This window comes from Zeugodacus cucurbitae, chromosome 6 (genome assembly GCF_028554725.1).
Source record: "Zeugodacus cucurbitae isolate PBARC_wt_2022May chromosome 6, idZeuCucr1.2, whole genome shotgun sequence".
NCBI classification, from domain to species: Eukaryota; Metazoa; Arthropoda; class Insecta; order Diptera; family Tephritidae; genus Zeugodacus; species Zeugodacus cucurbitae.
Window position 1 is genome coordinate 51,126,216 of NC_071671.1, and position 12,657 is coordinate 51,138,872.

Here is a 12,657-nt window from a genome sequence, read left to right on the forward strand (position 1 = left end):
CGTGGCAATGGTTCATCCAATTTTGCCCATCTTCGAAAGCAACCTCCTCAGGGTGCCAAGGAATACGTGTTCCAAGTTTCGTTAAGATATCTCAATTTTTACTCAAGTTATCTGTTGCACGGACAGACGGATAGACGGACGGACGGACAGAGAGATATCCGGATTTCAACTCGTCTTTCTGATCATTTTGATATATATAACCCTATATCTAACTCTTTTAATTTTTTGAATTACAAACAACCGCTATGTGAACAAAACTATAATACTATCTTAGCAACTTTTGTTGCGAGAGTATAAAAATAATTATACTGAGTCCTAAAGAATTTTATAAAGGAACTGAAATATATTTAGACCTGAATTTCAGATAAACCATATCCTGGGCTACTACTTAGAAGAGGGAGAGTTCAGACAACAGCTTTCTGGAATGTCTCTTTTCCTAGTTATACATGTAATTTAATGGCTTACTTCATAGTAGATTTTGAAAATTATCTCGTATAGTAATTTTACTACCTTGTTATTAAGAAAGGTGTTTTCTTCAAAGTCTCTGTTTTTTTGGAAAACAGTCTAACTGTATAACTATATAAGAAATTTATTCATGTCATTCTGATAAGATAGTTTAATTATTTTATTATTTTTTTAATGTTTCTAGAGAGTCTAAAAACTAATTTCTAATTTTTTTATAATCCTCCAGCGTTGAAAAGAGTAAAGTTTTACAATTTTGTTTCACTTTATTTTCAGATTCACTTTGCTTAGATCGGGCATATATGCAATTGAGATTTAATTGTCAACTTAAGGTGAGTTTTATAGATTGCTAAATAAGCTACTTAGTTTATGCTTTCTACATACTGGTTGTGAACTCGAAGTCTTAAAATTCCCATATGCTATATGAATATTAACTATTTGGTCGGTACTCGTATCACTTATATTCTTATGGACCCACTTCAAAGTCAAGTCGATCTAACTGAAATCAGTATTTAAAAACTAGCGATTGATCGAGCTGTATTTTGAACTATGGAATGTCGCGCAAAAGTGATTGGATACCCGCTCATAGTTTAATTTTTAGACTGATCTTTCTATAAACTGAAGGTATCATACTCTCTACTTCATTTTACGTTTTTAGAAAATCCGTTAGATGGCGCTATTTATAAATTAAATAGAAATTAAAAGGAAGTAAAAAAAAAAGGAGAAACATATTTTACCCTCTAATGTTACTAATAGCTACTCATTTTGTCTAATTTTATATTCAGTTTCATATTTGATTATATCCATATTTACATATAAACTTATCAAACGCGCTTCTAATGAAATGACAGTAGCATCATCTCTCCCATCACTGCCACTGTGAGGGGCCTGTTTCTATTCCTTCCACCCAACTAGCCACATACCTAGTTTTCATATTTCCATTTTCTGTTGTTGATTCTTCTTCACATTTGTGATTTTTCAGTTTCTATGCTTTTGAGCGGCGAACGCTTGGAAAAGCCGTGACACGTGCCGCAACAGTGTTTTTTTTCGTTTTTGAGAGAAGTGGAGTCTATGTAAATAAGTGTATATCTGTTTACACAGCAAGCACTGCTGGATACATATCATATATGCGTGTATATATATGTTATATATCGGCGCATATTCAAATATTGAGTTATCAAGCATTGCGCAACATTCACCTCACTGCATCCTGTCTATCCACATTTCATTGAAAGAATGATTGGTTACATATGTACATATAAACAATTATATATGTATACATATGTATCCATGTTTTTGTAGATATGTACTTTTTGGATTGGGGAGTCAGTTGGAACGAAACTCATAGTTTGTGAAATAATAAATATATTAAAATAAAAGTATCTTATGGCAATTGTTATTTCGTGAGCTCGCATTTAACACAAGTGAATTTGTGTGCAGCGAATTTGCGCTGTGAGAAAAATCTGACCGAAATTGTATATAAAATGAGTACTAATACTTATAATGAGACCGAGGTGAGATTTTAGATCTTAATTGGTTATAAATCAAGGCCGATTAAATAGAGTGCTCGTCTAACTAACGTTCTCATAGGCCTCTTAGGTATGGTCTTTCATAAAGGGGTGACAACTTTATATTCTATTCTAACTGGAAGAATGTTTACAGACTCGCTTTAAAAGAAAAAATAAAAAGAACATCCTAGGTTGAGTCATCCAGTTATACGTACCAGATATACTACGAATTTATATTCAACTAAAGACACTGATCTCAACCACATTCTCAAAAACCATTAGATTATATTTTATGCGATAAAAAGGTAGATTTCAGTTGTAGTAGAAGCATCAGCTGGGCGCTTAAAATAAAATCAAATATCCAAAAAGCTCGTAAATGATTTACGTCTATGTCTTCAGCTATTTTCAATAAAACCGCATATTCAGCTCGTGGTACCATTTTCTCTTTCGAAATCCCCAAAAACGAGGACAAACAGTGAGAATAATGGGTACGTAGTAATCTCGTAGTTGGGTTCAATCAGCATTATTTTCTAATCTATTTTATTTACATCAAACATCAAACAGTCAATAACAATCTTTAAAAGCCTGGATTTTGTCCATTAGTCGCAATTTCGACCAGTGGATCTACATCAACTATATAAAGCATTATTGGAGCTTTTGAGATTTGATTGAGCTCCGAGAATAAATTCACCAAGACTTAGTCTATGGACATCGAACCCATGCCGTTCAGCTGATGTCCAAGAATCTGTTATCTTGAGCTCATGCAGTGTTTGGTCTGTCTCTTAAGACTCCATAGCATTCGTTTAGTTGTAATGGCATTCTCTCAAAAAAATTTGAATAAAGATTGCCCAGTTGATAGCCCCGAGATGGATACATATCAGTGTCCATTTCTGTTGCGTACGTTGAACAGTCCGAGGTCTATCTATAGCGTTATGGATCTTCGGCTATAAAGTCTGCACAATACGGGCTAGTCTTAACCATCATCAAACATCTAGTTATGTATATATCTAAGAGTTTTAGTAGTTTCTCTCGACAAACTTGTCTTTCATTAGCACCTTTGTTGGATCTGTAAAGTCAAGACATTAGTAAATGGTTAGGAAACCATAACGGGAATGTCGTTAATTGGAGTCTCAAGAACATTTTATAATTATGGCTTTCTTGCCTTTTGGGAATTAATATGTTTCTTACACACCAATAACGTTTTCTGATGGCAGCATCTGCTTTTTTGCTTTCGTTCTTCAAGAAAGTTCGATGAGATTTGACCGTTATCTTTAACAAGGTTTTTACATATTTTACAAGTTATTTATCAAAAATTATGATGGTATACCACTACTGCTTCTTTACCACTGTACAGTATAAATCAACAACGTAGGTCCCGCTCGCCAAAGTCAACTTTAATAAATCCATTAAAAAAGTATTTTTGATGGAAGAGAGCCCACATTACGTGGACGCGCATTTCGCTACAGCGTTTCGTATAAGTGCCCTTTAGCCCCCGGCCTGTGCGATGGCTTTTGCCGGGCAATAAATTGATTTGTGCCAATGCACGTACCAAATTTGTGGGGCGGCGGGTGATTGACGGTTAACTTGACTGGCGTGCGACAGGCAGCGAGCCTTCACTTGGCTGTGGGCAAAATATTCGCAATGAATATTCGGCGTGCCGGCTGTGCGTAACGTAGATTTGCAGATTTCAGAGTTGGTGGCGTCATTCTTTGATGTGGGTACCGAAAAGTTGAATTGAGGCGGTAGGGGATGACGTGTGTGTGGGGTGCGGGAAATATAAGCTTGATATAATGCTTTTTCATCTCTTAAAATGTGGTATTTTGAATGGGGGCAATGCCCTAAGTAAGAAGAAGATTATTGAAGATGGAAAGTGAGGCTTTTTTGTGTCAATCGTTACCTTTAAGACCCGAGTCCAAGTTTACGAAGTCATTGAACTCGCATTATTAGATAAAATATGGATCTCCCAGAATTCGCTAGAGCCTTCAAGTGCCTTCTTCACCATGACAATACTCTCGAAGATTCTGCATAGCTTTCCGGTTTACGCAAACGTAGGAGGTTAACTACTTCTATCCCCTTTTGGTTAAAATTTCCTTGTAATAATTCAATATTCCAACCTTTTTAGTATTCATTTTCTCATCAACTCTCAACTCCCTCTCTCTGTCGCAAAACGCTTTTTTCTATGTCTATGAAATATTTCTTTGATTTTTCACTTACCTTCGGCGCTTTTCCGTTTGCACTTCAATTCGATTTCCGCATATCCTCCCGCTGTCATTTAATTTTTTTTACCGTTAACACACTGGTAATGCTTCGCTTTGATTTACTTAAGACTTCAATTCGATTTCGGGCTGACGGTGCCTTTTTAAGTGCCTCAAATATATTATTACCACCATACTTCCGTGTGATTTACTTCCGTCAGCCGTCTTGCCATCTCGTTTCAGCCAGAAGTCCCTTCAGCTTTTATGCGTGCGCTCATTTTTTCACATTTATTTGCTTTTTATTTATTAACTTGATTTCAATTTCAATTTCCGTTGCTTGTTTTGCCATCCGCTTCGTGGTTTCTTTTGTCAGCTCTTGTATGCTTTCCTTGCTTTGGTTGTTAGTGTATTTGGTAGACTACGAGATCTTAGAGAATTATGATTTCGAACGCGCACAATTTTATTTGAACAATGAATACGATTTTAGGGGCTATAATTTACATGGAGGCTTTTCAGAACCTTCCTCATCTTTTGACAGAACTTATTATTGATTGGCCACCCAAGAGCTGAGTACTTCAGTTCGGGACAACTTTTTGTTATATATCGTTTAAATTTCAGAGTCATCCAAATTGATGTGGGCCCATGAGTTTCTTGTCTCAAGTACTTATAATCTAAAAAAAATTCTATAATTCAAGATGAGCCGAATATTCTTTGATAAACATACATAAATCCTCACATTCGACAGAGTCTTTTCTATTTCCTGTCATTTAACAATCTCCTTCCTAGGTTTCGACATATTATATTTCCAAAAAGCAGAAGGATCGTCCCTGTATTTCCACAGCAATCCATCCTCACCGCATTCTGGTTCTTATCTTTACCCTAGCCCCTAAAACGTTCTTTGATGCAATGTTTTGTTCAGGTTTTTAAGACCGAATAGCTAATTAAAATCCTTCACCTGCGCTCAGTAGACAAAGTAAATATACAAAGTTTGTTTAATATATTTTCAATGTTCGATTAAGGAAGATCGATGTCAACGAGCTCCGATTTTCGGACATTCCAGAAATTGATTACATATGTATGTCTCAATCCAACATTTCTACAGGGATCTGCTATTTTTTACGTCGCCAGAAACCTCGACCTCGAGGGTTGGAAAAAATATATGTTTTGAAAGCCTCATCTCTATCTACGAACTCACTTACAAATTTCATCTTCCTCTCTTATTCGCTCATAAATCAAGCTACCACACTTAGTGCCTAATTGTTTTTAATTAAATTAAAATTCGTCAAAATAGTCCATAGCATAAAGCCTGCGCTGCAAGAAGTTCATGGACTCTGCCAGCGAAAAGAAAATGTTTACCGCAAACCCCCGCGGAACGGAAGTGCGGTAGGCAGCGTGTTACCGAAAGACACGTGAAATGTTTTTCATTCATAAAAATTGCAAAAGCGGATTCAACACTTCACTCACACCCCACTTCACCCTCCTGTCTAAATGTATTCCTGGCTCTTTTCTTATCACAAACAGATTGGGTTAGCTAAGCGCGTGGCTTGTACGAGTAGCAATGTCACAAGGTTGCATGCGCCTTTTTCTCTCTGCGTCCGCCTACACACACTCATTTGTAATTTTCTATATTCGTAAAAGTATTATATATTTTTAAATTTCCATTTGCTTGCGCTCATGTGCGCTCGCTCTCACTTTTCACATTCCGTTCGTCTCTTGTCATGCCCACTCACAGCATCCTGTTCATCTCCTGCTTATCCACTCACGATTCTTGCCTTACCTGTCAACTGAGGCAAGTCGCGCAGTTACCTTGAGACGTCACATTAAAAATTCACGAGACACTTTCTTCATTTATTTTGTTGGTAATTTCTTGTAGTGGTTTCAGAGTTGATTTTCTATTTATGAATGAAAACCTTTATTTGCTCCTTGAATTCCTATTTCAAACGTTAGGTTTGAGTGCAGCTTTGCTCTGCTGCTGATTGTAACGGTTAATAGCTAGCACTTACTTGATTTGCTGGCAATTTGAGAGTGGACGGCATTAGTGGGGTTAGATGTATTTGTGTAAAAGTGAACAGTTGAGCTTGAGTGCCTTTGCAATTTGTCTTGGTTGACGGTAATATGGAAATTTCCTGTAAAGTGTGTGTTTGAGGTTGGATAAAGTTGAGCAAGTTAAGTCCCAGCGGAGCTTAGGAACCGGGTTCTTAGGGTTCGCTTCAGCAACCAACGTAGCCAAGAAGAAACAAAAATGGAGAAGATAACTAGATGGCAGCAGCTAGACTTTAGATCTTTCCAGTTGGTTGGATCCAGGGGGTTTCTCGTAATTCGAGTGTCGTAAAACGACAAAAAGGCTTTGCAACGTCAGATCCCTCCGGTTCAGGGCGGTACATTTGGATTTTGTTGTATTCTTTATAACACCTATGCAATAAATAGTTGGATCTCTTTTTATTGAAAGAAAATTCGTGAAACCCCGGTCCATATTTAATAATCGGAAATTCTCGGAGCTCCGAGGTCTCAGGGTTAAATACCGTTATTAAATGCTTCGTTAACATTCTGAGGAAGACTGACCCAGAGCGTCAGTGAGGAACAAAGATAACCATCAGGATATATTTAATTTCTTCTCTAGTTGTATGTATATATGAGATAACACTGTAGCTCGGAAAATATTCTTGCAAATTTTTCACTTTTCGACTAAGCTGAAACGTATATGTATGTAGGCCCCACAGGTTGGTCGTGGGGTCGAAATGGTTAGTAGAGAAGTCAAAAGCAGATAAAAGCCTCTCTTTTCTCTCATCTCTTCTATCTCCAATACTCTGTATCCCCGTCTTTCAAATCAGACTATTGATTTTAAGCTTTAATTTTGAAAATATTTCTTAATCTGTAAATCTGTAAGCATTTAAATGATGAGCTTAAGCCTAGATATACTAATCTTTCAAAGGCTTCTTGCCATTCTTTACTGGGATTGGAGCACAAAGTGTTAAAATCTCAAGAGGAAACGACTAAATTTCACCCATTCCTTTATATTTTTATAAATTTTTATTTCAACTTAATTGCCCTTGAGCAACGTCGCTTTCCCACCGCATGGCACTCACTAAGCGTTAGCTGCCGTTCCGAGCATTATTTACCAAACAAATGCACTTCATTTACTCAATTCCAAATTAATCCGCCATTAACGGCGAGTAATTCATGAATTTCCCATCAATCTTCCTAACACCTAACTCGATGCTCCAGCGATCTCCGGACACCTGTGCGCACGCCTCGCCGCCCACTGTTTGTGACGCACACATGCAATTTTCAACTAAATTTGGTAGCAACGACTGGAAGTCTGTGTGCGACAACGTGACAGGCCGACAGGATGTCGTAATTATGTCGAACGCTTCCTGGCGGAATTGATGCTGTTTGCGGCGGCCGACATTACTAAGGTAAACGTGCAAAAAACCAACAACAAAGATATATTTTCGGCTGGAGAAAATTTTGCCGAAAATTGTATTTGTGTTGTTTGTATTGGCCCACCGACACCATTGTTTGCTCGCGTGTCGTCGATCGCCTATCCGAGTCCCTGTGTGTGAGTCGGAGTGTTTGCTTATGTCTTGCGGTTCGCTGGCAGCGCTACCATATTTCATTTCAACACGGCTATTCGGTATTCCTTTCCGTACGTCTCGCTTGCGACTGCCAAAAGTCGCAACTGTCACAATGTTTCCCTCGCTCTCTTACCCTGCTCGTTCTTCAGCTTCCACATCTCCGCCCACGAGCTGCCACTGCCATTAGGTCTTCTGAGCATTTGCCCTTTTCAATTTCAATCAAACGTAAAAACGCTTTCGTTGTTAGCCGGCCCGCACGCTGCGCTGTCATTTCGGTCTTTATCCTGCTCATAAATTGAATACAGAGGCCTAAAAGTTTTTCCACTACCTGTATTGGTTTTTTGTGTTGTGAATGATTGCTACACTTGAATTATTATTTTTTTGTTTGTTGGAGCCACTGGTCTCCATTTTAACTTTTCTGGGCTAGAGCTCTGGTTTCCCGTGGAGTTGTTGTTACTGTCCAAATTAGTCCATTTGTCTTGCATAAAAAGCTTTCTTTTGCATAGATGAAGGAACAAAGCTACACCCGCTCAGCATTTGATAAAGTCGGATGCGGTAGGCTTTCCAAAATGAAGTCTAGAACTAAACAGAAGAGCCTTCCTTCTTTCCAGTTCCCTCTCTTTAGCAATTTCGCAATTTTGATGGTATTTGCGATTCCGAAATTGCCACCTTATCGGCTCTTGGAAATCTCTTGCGAAAGACTCTGGTGTATATCATTTAAGATAAGTGAGATCAAACTGACGGCATCAAAGGCAGAGAGGTTATTAGGGAATGTGTATCCTACAAATCTGAAAGTATTCAGTGTTTATGCTCTGAATAAGACTATAGTTTATCGTTCTGAATAAGTAGATCAAATAATATGTGCCACAGAAGGTCACGTCTGTCCGAATGAAGAAATATTCCTATAAAGAAATATTATCAGGAGTAATTGGACAGTTGGACTATAGCTCAGGATGGACCGAAGTTTCTTTGACAAAACATTCGGTCACGATTTCTTCTTCTTCTGTGAACTAGTAATCTTTTTCACGGCTTACCTCCTACCGCTCGAACGTGATAGTATCTTGCTGGTGGTTCTACCGCCACTTTACCTAGGAAAATCCCTCAATATTTGTGGGAAACATCTTTTGAAGCCCATTAAATTTTCTTCCTATTTAGTATATATACTTAATTGGAAGATGTCACTATCTTTTTCAGTAGCAGAGGTGGAGCTGGTATAAGATTATTCACTCAATATTTTTTGGTCGTTTAAAGATGTAAGATAGACTGCAAAATTTGGCCTTTCATCTGGTCTCCAAAAGCTAGAATAATCTACAGAAGATGTCTTCAATATTCCAGTAGATTATGACATAATTCCATAATCGAAAGGAAAGGATAGCTATTAGAGTCGCTCCTTGACCAATTTCAGGATGAACGCAATCTAACTGAGTGATATGAGATCTTTTTCTCGTAAAGTGACCTCAATATCGTACGATTGGTTCCGCTATACTTCTTAGGAGAGTATTTTATGGCATCGTAGGTCTATGATACGTTTGTTCGAATGCACGTGATTAAAACAATGAGAGACGAAGGCAGAATTTAGCTTCCTTAGATCTGAGAGACCTCGAAAAAGATTGGGTTATATTCAAATACCAAAGATCGGTTATAACTTACAGATTCCGATCGAATTCCGGTATCGCAGAACTGGCTGCCGTGGGAATTGCCATTCGGTTTTCGACATCATTTCTCTCAGTGCATTGAGACTTCATAAAAAATCCGCCCGACTACCGACTATGCATAAGTGCGACAACTCAGAAGCAGCTGTCTTGCGGATATTGCGTAGGCTTTGTTGTGCTCGTTATTCAATTTGTATGAAATCACATCATTACACGCACACACCAATACGCACACGCTTCGGAGCTCCGGAGCTTTTCTCAGCTACTTGGCTGTCCTTTTTTTGTGCACGGTCCATACACATTTAGATGCACGTACGTGTGCTTGTGCGCTCGGTATCAGTATCTGTTGATTTTCCCGAACTTCTACATTACCGAACATGATGCAGCGCTTTGTCGTCTTGTCTTTCCGCTTGGCGTGTGTGCGTGAGCTTCTCTGTGTGTGTATGTATCTGTATGGCTGTAAGTGCGGCATAAAATTGATTTGATTACCAACGAAGCAAAACGATAGAAACCGAACGTATAAAAAATAAACGCTCGAAGAACCCAAGCAAGAACTGTTGCATGCGCCGGGACGGAAGTGGGGGGCGTAGTTGCACACGCTCTGCCCCCCACATGCACGAAGATGGCTTACAGTGTTAACGATTTCTTTTTTCATTTTTTGTGCGGTTTCAAACTTTCGTAGCAGCCCCGCACTTGTGCGTTGCTACTTGAACTTGACTTGACTACGCTCAGCGCGCACGGCAGGCAGCTAATAAAATGTTTTTGATTATGTTTTACGGCTTTTATGATTGCTTTGTTGCCAGGTATTTATACGTTAGTTATGCTGTTTACCACGCGCATTTAACGGTGTTTTGCCTTTCTAAACGCTGACTTGACAAGTAAGAAAGTGAAAAGCAGGGAGTCTATGAGACCCTGAAGCTTCGGTCTGGTTAGTCAATTGCAGTGGCGCTCAAAGTATGCCTAATGGCAATTAGAGAACTTTAGAAATTTGTATAATTTTTGTAAAACGCTTCCTTACTGCTAGCGCTCGAGCTAAAGCACCTGTTTGCAGGTTGAACTTTTCACACCACTTTTGTTTGGTTATGTCCACAAATTGTGTGGCATGCGCGCCTATATTTATCCTTGCTGTACTATTTTCGTCCTGGATATTCTAATTTGGTTTGTTGTATTTTTTAGTTGGGTAGTGTCTTTTACTAATTTGTCTTGACAAATTTGTTCGTCGCGTACCTAATTTTAATATTTTTGAAGTAATTGTATTATTAACAAATTACATAATCGATTACTCACACGCTTTCATTACGCATTTAGTGTGCGTAAGTTACCGGACGACGGAAGTGGTTAGCTGTCTTAAGTTGTAGTTGAAATAACGTGAGGTAACTAATTAAATGTTGGTTATGTCCTAAATTATTGGAGAAGTTCACGGAATAGTTTTTCAAGAACAATTATTTCTTATTCTAACTTATTCCGAATGTGTATGAAATAGTGTAGTAAAGTGTGTAGTGTAATAGTTTCTTAAAAGTTTTTGGCGATAGTTAACCAAAAGTCTTGTTGTGAGTGAGTCTTACTCGAAGAGTTTTTAAAAGATTTCTTAAATAAAAGAAAGAGCTATAGCAGTTGTTTTTGTAAAATGATGACTTCCATACTATACCAACGGCTAAAAAATATCCACTTATTGGATCCATGGACAACAAAGCCGCGGAACTGATTGGAACCGACTTGGACCGTAAAACCAAATCAAGGAGAGTTTTAGGCAAGATAAAACACTCGATCTGACACTGTGGTCTAAAGAATTTCTGCTATGTTTGAGAGTCATTGACTTGGAGGAGATTTAAAACGTTGCCCGGCTCGACATTAAATTGAGAGACTAATTTGAAGAAATGAAAGGCTTATGTTATTCTTTTAGCGACAGAAAGCTTGAACAAATAATTTTGTGGGACATTGTCGAGGTGACAGTTGTTGGCTAGATATAAATTCGAATCCATTCCGTATATACACGTACACTCGACTTCTTGGAAACGGTCCAAACCCTTGGTACGAATATTTCGATCTTCCTTTAGCCGTATATAAATCAAGTTCTGTTCAGGTTACATAAACCTGACTTTACTGAAAACTCTCAAACTCTTGATATTTAGGTCTTCCCTTGGTACTAGTTGAAGAGCAGCTACCGAGGTCCTTACTTTAGCAATTAGTTCGAAACATAAATGAGATTTATGCATATATACTCAACTTCGTGTAATTTAAGTGAAAACCCAGGACCCTATAACACATTAGAAGAAAACCCAAAGACACTACATATAACTCAAAATATCTTTATTTGGAATAAAAAGTTCGAAAGGATTAATATCCAATTGAGATTTTTTTGTCTAGGGGTTTATAGAGAACTTAGAGGCAAACGGCGAGAATTTTAATGATCTTCGAATACTAAACAACCCTTCTAGAGCAGTATACCATGAAGGCGGCAATTGTAATACAGTACATGCGACTTCCTTAATATGAATTACCATAACTGAATGCTGTCGAAGAACACTTTTCAGGCGAAATTTTTCATTGTGGTTTCCATGAACGAGAGTTATCACTCCTGTTATTAAATATCGGTACATTAGAGCTTCCGATCACATTACAAATGGAGACTTAAGGCTGACTCTGTTCTTCGCTGCAAACCATCTTTAAATTTCCTGAATGGTGACGGAGTTCCGTGAACTAGTGAAGCGTCATTATGAGGTCTTCCTGCAAATACAATATCTTCCGCGTAGAAATCTTCGTCAGCCATTGAGAAACATTATGCCCCAACAGGCATTTCTTACGCATTTGGGGGAAGTATGAGCTATTGCGGTCATTCCTTGAAGCAACTGGAGCGGTGTACGTGAGGTAAATAAGGCAGTCATGGGTGTATGTATGTATGTATATATAAATATATGCAAACCGCAAGCATATGTGCGTAAGTCGCAAAAAGTCAATGTGGACTCTGCGTGAGGGCAGTTGCTACGGCCTCGGCGGCGGAAGAACTCAACGCCTTATTGTTTTTGTTATTTTATTGCATTTTGCCTTTGTTTTGTTTGAGTGCTATTTGCCTTAATTACAGTCTTCCTCCGTACCTCTGCCCTTGCAGCGCATTCCTTGCTTTGGTCCTTTTTTATGCGGATTCCTTCACACCGCCTTGAAGGGGCATGCAACGCTCTGCCTTCTACTTGCAACACTTACGCATGTGCAAATGTCGATTATGCTGCCAAAAACAAAAACAAAAATAATGGTTACAAATGATCTG

The 12,657-nt window shown here is 38.3% G+C and overlaps 1 protein-coding gene across 19 annotated transcripts in view; it reads left to right on the top strand.

The window, feature by feature from the left end:
• Nucleotides 1–12,657, top strand: part of LOC105214484 (myocyte-specific enhancer factor 2) — a 224,023-nt gene that overhangs the window by 103,332 nt on the left and 108,034 nt on the right. For all 19 annotated transcript variants that reach the window (XM_054234555.1, XM_054234536.1, XM_054234544.1 and 16 more), the window contains one exon: nt 739–794. The gene's annotated coding sequence lies outside the window, so the exon portion shown is untranslated. The remainder of the gene's footprint in view (nt 1–738; nt 795–12,657) is intronic.